Genomic DNA, 13,625 nt, shown 5'->3' with positions numbered 1-13,625 from the left:
TCACAGATGTAAGAATAGCCAAACTGGAGCTCTGGATATCAGCTGTTATGGATTTGAGTCAAATCACCTTTTGGCCTGTAGAAATTGTTTTAGTTAATCTCTCTGGAATCCAAATCGGCTGCTGTTCTCCCTGTGGAAAAACACAAACAGAACCCCGACTCCAGACAATCACTGGGTCAGGACCTTTCCATTGTCCTGTTAGAATATCCTTCCAAAGTACCTTAGGCTTATGTACATTTTTTGAACACATATGCCTTTCCGCAGCATTAAGCCCTGATGAATGCAAATTTAAAAAGTTTAGAGTAAAAAGCGTTATTTTAAGTTTATCTTTGGGTGATATATACCCCTTTCCAATTCCCTGTTTTTGCTTTAATAAGTACATTTTAATAGTTTGATGAGCTCTTTCAACTATGCCTTGTCCCTGAGGATTGTATGGGGTTCCTGTTATATGAGTAATGCCAAATGATGAGCAAAATTGTTTAAAAGAGGTAGAAGTATAACCAGGACCATTATCTGTTTTTAACTGTTTTGGAACGCCCACAGTGGCAAAATTTTGTAAGCAATGAGCTATAACATCTTTAGTTTTTTCTCCGGCATGAAGGGAGCCCATCAAAAATCCGGAAGAAGTATCAACTGTAACATGCAAATATTTTAATTTTCCAAATTCTGGCAAGTGTGTGACGTCCATCTGCCAAATATGGTTAGGTATCAGTCCTCTAGGATTGACTCCAAGATTAACTTGTGGTAAAAAGGTCACACAATTTTGACATTGTTTTATTATTTGTCTGGCTTGTTCCTTAGTTATTTTAAAATGCTTTTGTAAAGTATTAGCATTGACATGGAACCTTTTATGAAAATGTGTAGCTTCTTCTAGTGTAGAGAAAATATGTATGTCATGTGTACTTTTATCTGATAAATTTTTGCCCAAACTAAGGGCTCCAAGCAATCCTGTATGTGTTCTGATATGTCCTATAAAGAATGGATCTTTTCTGTCCCAGATTAGACTTTGTATAGCAGAAAACAAAGAGAAAACAGTAGAGGAAGTGGAAATCCTGCCAGCATCTTCAAGGGATACTATAGCATTAACTACATACTGACTGTCAGAGAATAAATTAAATACAGAATCTTTAAACATCACAAAAGCTTGTAAAACTGCATTAAGCTCTACCTTTTGAGCTGATTGTTTGGGTACTAAAAATGTAAAAGTTTGATCAGGGGTAACTACTGCTGCTGTACCATTATTTGACCCATCAGTGAATACATTTGAAGCATTCATGATAGGGGTTTTTCTTGTCATTTTTGGAAAAAACTACAGGATGTGAAGACCAAAAAGACCACAAAGGATTAGATGGTAAGTGATTATCAAATGAAACATTAGATTTACACATGATTATTGCCCAAGTATTTAACTCATTAGCGAACTCATCAATTTGATCCATAGTATATGGAGTAATAATTTTATTGGGAGAAATTCCAAACACTCCCTTTGTTGCTTTTATTCCTTTGAGTATTAATTGTCCTACAGCCTCCGGATACCTAGTAAGAATAGTGTTAGGAGAATAAGATAAATGTATCCACAATAATGGACCTTCTTGCCAAAATACTCCTGTAGGAATATTTTTTGTTGGTATTACAATAAATAATAAAGGCAACGTTATATCAATTCTATCCAAATGCATATTTTCCATATATGTTTCAATAATTTTAATGCCTTTCTTGCTTCAGGCATTAACATGCGGGTGAATTTGGATCTGATGGACCTTTTAGGATATCAAATAAAGGTCCCAACTCTCCTGTTAGTATGCCTAGATAAGGCCTTATCCAATTTATGTCTCCTAATAACTTTTGAATTTCGTTAAGTGATTTGAGTTGATCTACTCGTATTTGAATTTTTGGTGGACGGACCATGGTTGAGGATAATAGAACTCCTAAATAATTAATTGGAAAATTTAATTGTACTTTATCTATTGCTATCTCTAGATTATAATTTTTTAATAAATTTGTAAGTGTGGCATAACATTCTAGCAATGTGTTTTTATCTTTGGGTGCTAACAATACATCATCCATATAGTGAAATATTTGTAGTTTAGGATTTTGATTTCTAAGTGGCTGGATTGCTTTGTTAACATAAATTTGACACATAGTTGGGCTGTTAGCCATCCCTTGAGGGAGTACTTTCCATTCATATCTCTGATCAGGACCTTCATGATTCAGTGCAGGGATAGTAAATGCAAAATGTGGACTATCCTCAGGATGAATTGGAATTGAAAAAAAACAATCTTTAATATCTATAGCTAAAACGTACCAGGTTTTTGGCAAAGCAGACAATTGAGGAATCCCTGATTGAGCAGGTCCCATAATAACCATCTCATTATTAATGGCTCTTAAATCTTGCAATAATCTCCATTTACCAGATTTCTTTTTAATGACAAAAATGGGAGTATTGTAAGGGGATACGGAAGGTTGTATATGTCCTTCCGCTAATTGTTGTTTGACCAGGTCATGGGCTGCTTGTATCTTTTCTTTAGTCAGGGGCCACTGAGGAACCCATACTGGTCTATCTGATTTCCAAGTAATTTTTATTGCCTCAGTGACCCCTTCTGAAAACCCAGTCCATGTCTATTTATTCCCTGATCTATTTGAATTGGTGCTGCTATGCCTTGTTCTCCTAATCTTTTTTCTTTCCTGAAACCTTGTCTAGCCCTAATAGTGGGAGCATTTGGATTGATGTTATTTGTTAATGTCAAACCTAATTGATCTAGGACATCTCGTCCCCATAAATTTATAGGAAGATGATCTAATACATATGGCTGTATAGTTCCTTCACATCCTTCAGGATCCTTCCAATCTAATACCATTGCACTTCTATGGGGATTAGTCGCCACTCCTAGGCCTCGAAGCGTTTGAGTGGCTTGTTGTAACGGCCAATGTTTTGGCCATTCTTGACGAGATATGATGCTAAGGTCTGCACCTGTATCCAGTAGTCCATTAAATTCATGTCCTTGAATATTTAGTTTCAGCATGGGACGAGAATCTAAATTTAAAGACAGCATAGCCCAATCTACACCTGTGGAGCCTAATCCCCTGGAACCTCTTTCTATAGTACTACTGGAAAATTTATCATGTAGGCTGGGTATTATTAATAACTGTGCTATTCTATCTCCTGGTGAAATTACTGATATACCCTTTGGAGAGCTAGCTATAATTTTTATTTCACCTTCATAATCGGGATCAATTACCCCGGGACTTATCATAAGTCCTTTTAGCGTAGAAGAACTGCGTCCTAACAATAAGCCTACTGTTCCTTGGGGAAGAGGTCCTTTTACTCCTGTGGGAATGATTTGAACTCCCATCTCTGGAGTTAGTACTGCTCTGGCGGAGGCGCAGATGTCCAACCCTGCGCTTCCTCTGGTTCGTCTGATGAGAGATCTGATGGATAATGTGTCCTGGGCACTACCCTGATGGTGTTGCTGGGTTCCTCCATGGTGTTTCTGGGTTCCTCCAGTGCCCCGTACATTTGTGGTCGTGGGCCCCGGAGCATTGGGCCCCCCTGTCCGTTTTTTGGCAATGGAGCTCGATGCCTTTCTCCATGATATCGTGGGTAAACACTTGGTCCTTGTCTGTTTTTTGATAACGGAATACCCTCTATGGTGGTTTGAGAACGGCATTCATTAGCCCAATGTTTCCCTCTACGGCATCGTGGGCAAATACCCGGTATTCTATTCGTTTGATATCTAGCTTTGTTAAACCCTCCTCCTATGGGGCAACTCCTTTTAAAATGTCCTGTTTGATCACAATTATAGCATGTTTTTGGCCTGGCATCTAAAGCCTGTTGTACTGCTGCTAAGACTTGCCCTTGTTCATTAATGTCTCTACATAATTTAATATATGTGTTTAAATCTTCATGTCTCCATGGTCTAATGACCTCTCTGCAACAACGATTTGCTTGGTCATAAGCCAGTTGTTTTATAAATGGCATTGCCTGTTCTGTATCCCCAAAAATTCTGGAAGCTGCTTGAATAAGCCTATCTACAAATTCAGCGTAAGGTTCATTAGTTCCTTGTATTACCTTAGATAATTGACCTTGTAAACCTCCATGCCCCTGTAAAGTTTTCCATGCCCTAACCGCATCTACAGCAATTTGTGCGTATACGCCAGGATCATATTCAATTTGTTGCCGTTGACCCTCATAAGGTCCTTTTCCTAACAACATATCTAGATTTCTTTGAGGGTAACCGGCTGCTGCATTTCGTCTAGCTGTCTCCCTGCAAAATTCCTCATTGGCAACCTTCCATAACAAATATTGTCCTCCATTTAGCACAGATTTACACATACTAGCCCAATCTGCTGGCGTCATGTCCAAGTTGGTAATGGATTCGACCATGCTTACAGTGAACGGTGCTTGAGGACCATAGGTTGTTACAGCCTCCTTTAACTGCTTCACTGTTTTGAAATCTAAAGCACGGTGAATTCGCTGCCCTCCTGCCTGCTCAAGTACAGGGCATGCTAATCTTTGAGGTCCTGTCTCAGGATCCCATCTATCAACTACGGGGTTTGAGGGCCACTCAGCTATCTCCATAGGGGGAGCTGTTGGTTGAATTACGCCCTCTGGTGATAGAACGGTGTTAGTAGCAGCCTCCTGTTGTAGCTTTTTCCCTAATAGCTGTTTCTCCTCTAAGCTTTCTTCCTTTAAATTTTCTTCCTCTGTCTGACTAGCTTGAGAGACCTTCTCTTTTGCTTGATCTAAAATGTCTTTCTCCATGGTCTGAACCTCTAACAATTTACTTAACACTCTTTCAGTTTGTTTTTCACTAATTTCTAATCTGTTATAAAGATAACGCAACCCAGTAAGATAACACAAAACAAAACCGAAACAGAATGAAACAAAAACGGAACAAAAAATCGTTGTATCAATTTTCCTATTTTCTTGACATGTGCATTTGTGGTCTATTTCTGTCTCTTCCTCAGGGGCGAACAACTTCAAACCTTGAGCCAACCATTTTTCCCAATCTGCCTGAGAAAATTCTAGGGATAGGCAGCTTGAAACAAACACAAAACAAATCAAAACAAGAACACATTGTTTTTTAAAATGGTCGCCCATTCTCTCGCCTTCCCTTAGGGGCAAGCAATTTCACTTACCCCGAAGCTTCAGACGTTCCCCGAACGGGCCGCCAAATGCCGCAGTCTGGCTGGGCACAAATCAGAGCCACTGAAGCAGGAACAAACTTTATTTTTAAACTGCAGGAAAACACTTCACACAGCTCCCGGGGAATCCTCCCGAACGCGCCAGGAGGCTTGTCCAGGAACCCCCAGCCGGAAATATCTCTCCCGGAAATCCCTCCTCCTGCACTTCCCCAACCAATGGGAACTCTCGGGGAATCCCCGGAAATCCCCATGAGAACTCCAAAATAGTGCGAGAACTCAAAAGTTGCGGCAGAGGCGGATAGTAATGCCTCGCCTGTCAATCAATACTGTTGGCAAAATGCCAGGGGCCATACAGACTCGGCCGTGGCTCTCAGCACCTTTTACACAAATAATCTGCATTTTCTTTCTAAAAGAACTTGGAAATTTTGAAATTCTATTACATTATTTTACTATTATTAAAAGTCCAAAAGTAAAAGACCACATAAACTTTTTGCTGTGCCCATTAAGTTAATGAATGCAAAGAAAGAACTCCCCCTTCAAAACATGGTTAAAATCTGGTATAATTAGGTTTTCCTAAACATGCATGAATTTTAACAAGCTACTGACAGTTTTGCATTTGGTCATCTTTTTTTTTTTTTAACCATAAAGGTGTTTTTTTTCTATTTTTTTTTTTTTTTTAGCCAGTCTACTGGTATTAAAACGAATGTATGTATGTATGTGTGTTTCAAGAACTCTGGCTGAATTAACAGGGAAAAGTCCCAGGTTAAACTAGTTATATGTGTTGTTTTAAGAGAAATTCATGTTGTACAAAATAATTGTTATTAGGAAAAAGAAAAGCATCAAACCAGTTGGCTTCACTTCTGAACAGGGAGCAATGTTTTACAAGAATGTGCTATTTAATGGTAATAATGGTAATAAATCGCCATGTGCTAGTGTGCATATTGCATTGTATCTTTTATCTCACATAGTTTTGTGGGTTTCAAATCCCTAAACTTGCATAATACAGGGAAACTAACATTCAAAGCAATCTTTATGAACAGTTTTTCTGTTTCATAGCTTGCAGATAAGAGCTTCCATCTGCTCCAAAAAAAGTCTCTGTCAACAGAATCCACTTGATCAAAGAGTTTTTGTCAGTTATTAAAAGAGGGAGAATCCACAAATTTGTGATTCTATGTTATCTCTTCCATTTTCTGTTTGCAGCTTATACAATTTTCATGCTTTCAAATTGTAACAATGGTTTAACATTTTAAGTACATTTTTTAGCACATTATTGATAGAGCATTAGGGACATTTGAAGTTTTTTTCTTCTGTTATTTAGCAGCTTGTTGATAATTTTCACCATCAGCTCCTGTTCCCCTAAAGGAAATTCAGATTTTTCTTTGCCCATATAGCTATTAATCAGCTCTAGAAATTTGGTATCTAATTCTGGATGACTAACTCAATATAGTTAAATAACTCTCTGCTCAGTTCCCCCCACCACACTCCCACAAGCAAAGATATGACATTTAGGCGAGGACCTGTTTAAGATCCTAATACACTGACACTCTTGAAATAAAATCCTTTTCTGTAGGTGAACTTAAAATACATCCTGGTATGACATAGGAGAATGATCTGAATGCTTTTCTGTGCCTAGAATAAAATAATATGTTATGTGGGGAAAATAAAAATAATCACCTTTAAAAATGCATTCCTTTAAGCATTTATTTTCAAAGAAATAATGTTCTGTTATGATCCACAATATTTTCATTGTGGTAAAATTCATTGTGCTCTCATTTTTTAGTCATTGTCATGAATCAAAATTTGACTTAAGGCCTAATATCAAAAAGTGTACCTGTCCTGTAATGTGTTGGTCATCCTGTCTAATTAAATCTGCTCTAGGTAAAATCTGATCTGTTTGACCACTCTTCAATATCTCCCCATTGCTTGAGGAATAAAGCCCAAGTTCAAGAATCTTCAAGATATATTATCTACTTTTCCCTATTTATTCTTCAAAATTCACCATATCCATCACCTCACATCATTTTCACCCATGACTCTTTTACTAAGGAAGCTCTTCCTTCTTCTGACTAATGGACATTTTAATGCAATTATTGTAATATAAATACTTTGTTTCTAGCAAAACAACATGTATTTCTCATTCTACAATTCAAATGGGATTGTGTTAGAAACAAAAATTTCCGCTTTTCATAACTCCTAGGTCCCCTCAAATCTTGATCCTCTGAGCAAAGTGCAAAATGAAAATATGGTACCCATTTTCAAAAAAAAAAAAAAAACAGGAAAAAAAACGAGCAGGAAAAATGTTGTTATTGGTATTAAAATATGAAAGGTTTTTCTTTTCTCCCCGCCTTCTTCTGGTGTTATTTTATTTGTAATTTAATGCTATTTATGTCTAGAAAAATTAAAATTTAAATCTTTTTTAAATATTTTTTTTAGTTGTAGTTGAATATAATACCTTTATTTCACTTATTTATTTTTATGTGGTGTTGAGGATCGAGCCCAGTGCCTCACGTATGCCTGGCGAGCACGCTACCACTTGAGCCATATCCCCAGCCCTAAAATTCAAATCTTTAGCATGAATCTTAACATTCATTTTATATCACACAATGACAATAATGAATGCACATACATAATCACTTACATATTTCCAGTATAATTATATAATAATTTCCATAAATTAATAATTAGTCTCCAGATCATGACTCTAAATCTTACAGCTAAGCAAGGTACTATATTAGGCATATAATAATAACCATGCTTTTATAGCTGTTTTCACTGGAGTTATTAACTACCTTTTTTGCTTGATTTTTTCTCTTAACTCTCAAATCTACAATATAATTTTTCTTAACTTAGAAGTTAATCAGTATATATATATATATATATATATATATATATATATATATATTTTTTTTTTTTTTTCCCCTATTTGGGCTCTCAATTTATAGTTTTCTAGATTTGTTCTACATATCTCTAAACTTCCTACTAACATTGGAATTCTCTTCTTCCTCCACATTAAATCATTTGTTTCCTGGGTACCTTCCCTACCTACGTTTTGAGGGGAAATTATATATTTGAATTATAGTACAATGAAGACACCAGTAAGTTCTCCAGAATAGAAGCATAGATGGTCAATATCCTGAGACCTTGCCTGGCTGAAAATACCTTTTCTCTAACTCCCCAAAGTGATGGGTAATTAGGGTTAAAGGATTTAAGTAGAAATAATTTCTGTCTGGACATTGAGAACAAAATTTCATGCCTTATAACTTCAGATGTTAAAGTCAGAAATACAAGCCTTGCTTCATACCAGGTGTTAATATATGATAAATTAATTTCTCTCCGAAAACAATTAGTATCACAGGATTTTTGTTTTTCAGTATTTTAAAGATGTTCCTCTAATATCTTCTTGCCTGCATTACATTCAACAATAAATATGTGTATACATACACACACACACACACACACACACACTGAGTTGCTTGGGGCCTTTTTAAATTGTTGAGGCTGGCTTTGAACTCAAAATCCTTTTGCTTCAGCCTTCCAAACCACTGGGAGTGCCACAGTCTGGCTGGGCACAAAATAACCGAGCCGCCACGAGGCACTTGTAGGTTCAAAACAGGAACTCCTTTATTATCCGAACTCCCCTGAATGCCATGTCCCTTCCAGGAACACCACCAACCGGAAATCTCACCACCAGAACTTCACCAACCAATGCGAACTCTTCAGGAATCCCCACTAGAGCTCAACCAGAACTCAACGGGAACTCCGTGAGAACTCAAAAGTCATCATCTTAATGGCTCGCTGGCGTCACCTCTCAACCACTACTTCTGGCAAAAATGCCATGCATCATCCCGACTAGGCTGTGGCCCTCAACATGGGAGTACAAGCCTGTGCCACCATACCTGGCCCAGGTCACTTTTTAAAAAAAAATTATCATTGCTTTTGAGATGTTTGATTTGGATGGGATACTTATTTAAAAAAAAAATATGTCTATGGCTTAGGATTTATTGAGATTTGTGGATTTGTGAGTTTTTAGTATGTACAAAACTTGGAAAATGTTCATCTACTATTTCTTCAAATGTGTTGTGTTCTTCCTTGCTCCTTTCAGAAATTCTAATTAGATGAGTTTTGAGTCACTATAAGTTGTCCTGCCTCTTATTCCTTATACAATATTTTTTTTCATTTTTTCTTCTGTGCTTAATTTTAGATAGTTTCTATTGGTCTATCTTCAGATTTTGGATTTTCTGATCTCTGCTTCTGCCATGTATAATCTATTAATTTCAAGTGTATTTTTCATCTCAAATATTTTAGTTTTCATTTTGGGGGATTTGTTCTGGAACTTTTCTGTATCTATCTGTGTGTCCTTAACTTTTCAAACATGTGGAATACATTTATAATAAAAACCTTAACACTCTTGCCTGTTAGTTCTAATGTGCAAGTTAGTTTTGGGTCCATTTTGGTTTATTTTTCTTTGCATTATAAGTCTTTCTTTCCTCTTTCTTTTCATGTCTGTTAATTTTTTATTGGTTGCATCCCGTGTGACTGTTACCTGGTAGGATGCTGGTTGTTTTCATTGCTGTAAGTAGTCTTAGTCTTTGTTCTGGGATGTGGTTTAGTTACTATTTATGTGTTTATTTACTTATTTTGAGATATCAGGGACCAAATTCAGGGCCTTGATCATCCTAACCAAGCACTGAGCTATACTCCCAAACCCTCTCTAGTTTAATTAATCATTCTGTTTCTTGTTTTTAAGCAGTTGTTAATTAGACCAGAACTAAGTATGGGGACTAACTACCACTCACTACTGCAAGACGCTTCTGAGTCCTGAGTCCATGACCAAACTTGAACTTTTCCCTATGGTGGGAACAGGCACCATGCCCAGTACTGTTACATCTAACTTTTTCAGGTGATTCTTTCCTAGTTTCAGATTGCTACTGAAGGCCTATGTGTCAAGCAGTACTTAGATGAACACTTGAGGTGCACCCTTGTAGATACCCTCCCCTTGAATCTCACTGGATTGTTCTCCCCAGACCCTCAGTTCCTTTCTCCCACTCAGGGAGTCTTCTGGGGTCTACCTCAGTTCCTTTTCCATCTGCCACAGAATCCCCTCAAGGCAGTAGCCAGGTTTATGATGGGGTTCCTCTCATTTGGCAATTTGGGGATCATTGTCTTTCATTGCCTGATGTACATTGTATTGTCATCTATTTTTTTCCATATATTTTGCCCTTGTTTTGGTAGTTCAAAGCAGGAGGATTAATCTTTTCTTTATTTCTGCATCTTAACCAGTATTGGAAATCCCTCCAATCAGCTCTAGTGTTTTTCATTCCAAAGAAATTATCTAACTGTTCTCCCTTTTCCTTCCTCTCTTCCTTTCTTCCTCTTATAATAGTGGATTAACTTGTCTCTGTATCAACTCTTTTTCCTGCTTCTTACAAAGGACATTTATTATTTTATTGGTATTTTTCTTTCATTTGGATATTATCCTATGATATATAATGACCCTTAAATGTTAGTTCATATGTATTATCAGGCCACTGTAATATTTTGCGTTGACATAATCCTACTCTAAAATTTCATTGAGAAACTTCAAAATGTGATGAATATAAATTTTTCTTTCCCAAAGAGAATTTTCCAAATCTCCTGGCTGAAACGGAATACCAGGATTCTAAGACACACAAAAAAGGAGGCTATGAAAAAAAGGGAGCATTCAGGATTCCTTACATGAATTTATACTTAGTTTCCATTTTTCAGTACACCTTCTGGCTCTGGTGACCTAGTGTTCAGAGACACTTTGTTTCAACTACTCCTAGGAATAAAATTTCATGGCTAAGTAGGTGAAGAAAAGTCTGGCCTTTCTAAATAATCCATTATAAAGTCTTTCCACCAAACCTGTTTACAGATTTACTTAATAACTTGAATTTAGAAGTCCTCCATATTCCTAATTCTTGATTTATGCAGCAGAATATGGATTCAAAGTCAAAATTCTTGAGGCTTTTTCAGATTCTTCCAGGGAGACCAATTTGCTTCCTAATGGTTTCTGGCCTGCTGGCTTAGTCTTAGCTTTCTTTGGTGAGCTAATCCATTAACACTCATTAGTTAACTTTCAACATATGGCTAAGGTATTTAGTCAACTCAAATGTCAACATTTTTACTCCAAGGATTAATGCCTATCTTAGCCTGTTTGGGCTGCTTAAACAAAATACCATAAAATGGGAAATTTATAAGCAACAGAAATTTACTTATGATAGTTCTGGGGACTAAGAAGACCAAGAACAATGTATCTGCCATTTTATATCTGGAGAGGACTCTTTCTCTGATTCAAGGATGGTATTTTTTAAGTATCTTAAGTTGGGGGAAGGAGCTACACAGCTCTCTGGAACCTCTTTTGTAAAGAACTAATCCCATTAGGGAGAGTTCCATGATCATGACCTATTCACCTCTCAAATATTCTATCTCCTAATAGTATTACACTGGTGATCATGTTTCAATTTATAAATTCTGGGGAATCACAACATTCATAGAGTGCCTGTTTCGGGCAATATAGAAATATAGATTCCTATATTGAAATCTGTGTTAACACATTGGGAAAGAACAGAGATAACTACCTGGAATGGATTGACCATAATTGACTTGAACTAATAGCTCAATTTTCAGCTCTCACCTCTGACATGTCTTAACCAGGAAAGTTTACTATGTTGAAAGTCATCCAACTCTCTTTTTTCTTTCATGAGTATATGAGAAAATATACTTCTCAGCATCTGTATATTTCTTGACAGTGGAATGTGAAGTGCATGATATATGAAACATGGAAACTGAGGTAGTAAAAGAACTTGAGTTAATTCTCCAGCCTCTGTCTTTTCCCTATGTAGAACAGCAGGTGGTCAGTACCTCACAGAATGGATATCTGAATGTCTGAATGACCATATGGAACAAAGCACCTACAAAAAACTACAGGGCACCTTGCATGAGAAACATAATGTTATAGGTAAGCCTTGGGATTTGGAGGTTGTTTTATGTATAGCTTAAGTAGCGTCTATGTTGAATCATACTCTAACTCCCAAAGAAGTGGTTGAGTATCTACAGCATCTTTATTTATCTTGTTATACGAGAAATAATTGCCTATATTAAAGTGCTATTTTTCTCTAAAAGCTTTTTGAAGGCAGAGGTAATGTCATGTAGCCATAGTTACTCATACATTGGCTAAATAGATGAATGTCAGGGTTTAATTTTTTTAGGTAATATATTGAGTGTAATTGATGCTTATAATTACAACAAACATATGGATTGAAATAATGCAAATATTTTAGCAGTTAAAGCTAAATACAATAATATAATGGCATTTGTGTATAGTAACTGGGGGAAAATCCCTAACTTTTTTTTTTTTTTGGTTCTTCTAATTCATTTATGTAGGAAGGACTTATTGTACACCTAATAATAATATGCTGTGCTTCTACACAGGATATGGTCCTAAGAACACAAGAGAGGAACTGCATTCAATTCTAGGACTGATAACCTTATCTTGGATTTTGGGGGGAAATTGCTTAATAGAATTTATTAAAAAATGTATTGCCATTTCGGTTCAATACTTGCTAGAATTATTTTAAATGATATTTTCTGTATTGGATAGATTGTGCCTATACAAAATTGTATTTATCAATAGCTAGTTGTTAAAACACTAAATTAGGATAAAGGTCTAAATAGATTAGCTCCAAAACTTTACATGGCAGAATTTTTCCTTGTTTTCTTCTATTCTTCTTTTTTTCTATTCCTTGGAAGTTGATTCTTACTCCAATAAAAGACCCATTCATTCCTCAACCAGTATGCTTACTGTCTGGCTGACAAATTTTGACAATCAGACTGCTTCAATGGTTTATTTGTTTTGTATACAGAATTGTATCTCCTTGAGAACAGAGTGAATATCACACCATATCTTTTTCAGTGACTGATTTGGCAGAAATAGTTTCTAAGGCCAGTGTAAATATTCAATAAGCATCTCAATACATAGTTGGCTTATAACTTCTCTCGAATATATGAGCCCAGAAAAGTCTTCATTAAACTAATCTCTTTCTCATAATTTCTTATATTATTTTTATACATTCAATAGTTATTAAGTACACACTATGTGCAGACCACTTTTGGGGGAACACAAAAGGGAAAAAAGTAAAGGAAAAAAATCTTTTTTCATGGAGCTTGCAATTCTAGAATACAAAGATTAGACTGAGACCTGAACTATAGGTAAAAAAATAAAAAGAAAGAAAGAAAAGTGCTGGCAATGTAGCTCAGTGGTAGAGTGTTTGCCTAGCATGTGTGAGGCATTGGGTTCGATCCTCAGCACCCATAAAAGAACAAATAAAGAATGTTGGGAGCACGATATTCCCTTAAAAACAGAAAGAAATGTAAAAAAATGCCAGGGAACAATAATAATAATATTGTTGGGGGTTAGCAATGATGGAAGAATGTGATGGACATCATTATCCAAAGTACAT

Source organism: Marmota monax, unplaced genomic scaffold (genome assembly GCF_021218885.2).
Source record: "Marmota monax isolate L192 unplaced genomic scaffold, Marmota_monax_Labrador192_F-V1.1 WCK01_AAM20220418_F8-fsc00031, whole genome shotgun sequence".
NCBI lineage: Eukaryota > Metazoa > Chordata > Mammalia > Rodentia > Sciuridae > Marmota > Marmota monax.
The sequence above is the reverse complement of the archived record's forward strand: the minus strand, read 5'-3'. Positions refer to the sequence as shown.